We start from the raw sequence: 3,024 nt of genomic DNA on the forward strand, positions 1-3,024 counted from the left end.
GTAGAATGGTCTGAGTGAACAGAATTTTTTTCAATAGTGCGATCTATATGGAGTAATTCTTAGTCCCTCTTTTGATCTAATTTAATAACTGAATGCTAGTTTTTCTGTTTATTGTCCATTTCTGACCTTTGAACTTACCCCCTAGCTCTACAGGCTCTGGTTTCAATTCTTGCCACCAGGGGACTCTCCCACTTTGGGCTGTCTTGATAAATATATTCTACCCTAGGTGGTGCTGGTAACCTATTCCTGGCCCTTAATGGGAATTCAGACAGTTATAACAAGAAATGTTTTACAAATGGTATCTGATATAGTCTAGTTAAGATTAATGGGGAATATACAACTATGTGAAAAACAGATAAATCATGAGAACCTACTATATAACACAGAGAACTCTACTCAATGGTCTGTGATGATCTAAGGTAAGGAAATCCAAAAAACAGGGGATATATGTATATGTATAGCTTATTCACTTTGTTCTACAGCAGAAACTAACACAACATTGTAAAGCAAGTATACTCCAATAATAATTAATAAAAAAGGTTAATAGGGAATAAAAGTACATTGCTTAGAGATAATCTAAAGTGAACAGAAGTCTCTACAACAAAAAATACATAGTTTTTTTGTGGGGGGAGAAAGGCTTGAAAAAGATCAGAAAACATTTTCACATTAATTGTTCTTTTCATATACTTCAAATTTGTACTTAATGCCTTTTTCCTCCTGGACATCCAAAGGAACACCTGGATATTCTGGAAGAAGTTTATATTTTTCAAAATCAATTTCTGGGAAAAACGCATCACTTTCAAAATTCTTGCTTGATCCTTGTCACAAATAGTCTAACATGGCCTGGCTTGTTCATGGCTTCCTTATAAAGACATCCAAACCATGTCTACTTTATTTTTTAATTCTGGATCTTCAATAAGTTCAAAGGCATCATCCAGACTTTTGGCAAGAAAATGAGCTCCCTTTGGAGGTTCCTTGAGTTCTCTACTGAGAACTATATTAATTCTGTCCTTTAAAGGTCAATTCTTCTCTGGAATGGAGAACCAGGTCTTCCTACGCATAATCACCACATTCTGTTTACCTTCTACTGAAGAGACTGTAGTCATTCTTTGGAAATACTGGAATTCATTCCTGAGCGGTGGCCAGGTTCCCGTTCTTGCCGATGCCCATGTTCTGGGACACAGCGACGATGCAGTTTAGCAGACGAACTATGACAGCGGGCAGGAAATACTTTCTAGCTAGCCGTGGACCCCGACCCTGGCACGGTCAGCAAGCTTGGCCTCACTTTTCACTTTCATGCATTGGAGAAAGAAATGGCAATCCACTCCAGTGTTCTTGCCTGGAGAATCCCAGGGACGGGGGAGCCTGGTGGGCTGCCGTCTATGGGGTCGCACAGAGTTGGACACGACTGAAGCGACTTAGCAGCAACAGTGAAGAGAAGAACATTTCCACCATCACAAAAAATCCTACATTTGCCCTTCGTAATCACATCCATCTCCTTCGTATCTCTGAGTCTCCTTAGTGAAAAGTGAAATTGTCAGTTGCTCAGTAATGTATGACTCTTTGCAACCCCATAGACCGTAGCCTGCCAAACTCCTCTGTCCATGGGATTCTCCAGGCAAGAATACTAGAGAGGGTTTTCATTCCCTTCTCCAGGGGATCTTCCCAATCCAGGAATTGAACCTCAGTCTCCCACATTGCCAGCAGATTCTCTACCATCTGAGCCACCAGGGAAGCCTTGACCACTGGCAACTCAGTCTGTTCTCTGTCTCTAGAATCTTATCATTTCAGGAATGGTATATAGATGGAACCATATGATAAATATCTCTTTAGGATTGGCTTTTTTCACTCAGCATGATTCTCCAGAGATTCATGAATTGTGGTGTGTTTGTTCCCTTTTATTGAGATATGATTCCATGACATGGATAGACCATAATTTGTTTAACTATTCACCTAGTGAAGGAAACCTGAGCTGTTTCCAGTTTGGGGCTATTATAGATTAAGCTGCCATGAACATGTATGAAAGGTTTTTTTTTTTTTGTGAATATAAATGTCCATGACTCTGGGATAAATGCCCTAAAGTACAACTTCTGGATCATATATCTGTTGGTTTATTTATTGCCCTTGCTAGATTTTGACTCTTTGGGGCAGGTTCTTAGCTCTGTTCATATTTGCATTACATTTACTTAGCATGTGTTTGACACATGGTAACAGTCAATAAAATATGGAAGGACAGAAAGAAGGAAAGAAGGGATAAAGTAAAGAAAGGGAAGGAAGAAGGAAATCTACCACTCTTAGCTGTTAGCTATTCCACTTTCCCAACATCATCTTTTTATTTTTAAATGAACCCAGTGACTCCAGTGCTGGACAGTGCCTGGCACATAGTAGTTGCTTGATAAATATGTGTAAAGTTATGTAACGAGAACTCTGGAGAGTAGACCAGCTCTCCACGTCTTCACTCTCCCATCACCCTGCTCCATCACTCAGGCACGAGCATGGGTGCACACAGACATATGCCCGTACTCTGGGGCTGTGATCCTAGGAACCTTTTTCTGGAACAAAGCCAAATAGCTAACAAATGAGGTGCTGTTGCTTCGAAACTTAACTAACAACAACCTTGGCCCTGTGCGACGGCCTAGGGAATCACAAATGAAGGATTTGGGGACCCAGCCGCTTTGTGGACTCATTCCAATGAGAATACAGGATACACTTGAAATAAAGAATGCTTCTTTGTGACTCATTAAGCTCCTCTCTGTTCCTTTCTATTAGGCATGTGTCTGCCATGCCCTGCAAAGCTATGACATTCAAAAGTGGAAGAGTCAGGCGGAAATAAAAACATTCCGCTTCAGCGCCTAAACCATGTGCCCCTTAATCTGAAATAAATCTGTGACAACTGACAGATACTTCTTTCAGACAGTTGTGGAGAAAGGCTTGACTTGTCCTAGTAAATCACACACAGGCTTCATTATTTTTAGTCTCGTTAAAAAAAATAGTTGCCATGGCAACTGCGCCATCATCTAGGGC

General features: G+C 40.6%; 1 pseudogene; it reads right to left on the bottom strand.

Moving 5' to 3' along the window:
- Positions 1-653: 653 nt before the first annotated feature.
- On the bottom strand, positions 654-1,495 carry LOC104993518 (annotated as a pseudogene).
- Between the last annotated feature and the right edge of the window lie 1,529 nt (positions 1,496-3,024).

This window comes from Bison bison, unplaced genomic scaffold, assembly GCF_000754665.1.
Source record: "Bison bison bison isolate TAMUID 2011002044 unplaced genomic scaffold, Bison_UMD1.0 scf7180017864239, whole genome shotgun sequence".
NCBI classification, from domain to species: Eukaryota; Metazoa; Chordata; class Mammalia; order Artiodactyla; family Bovidae; genus Bison; species Bison bison.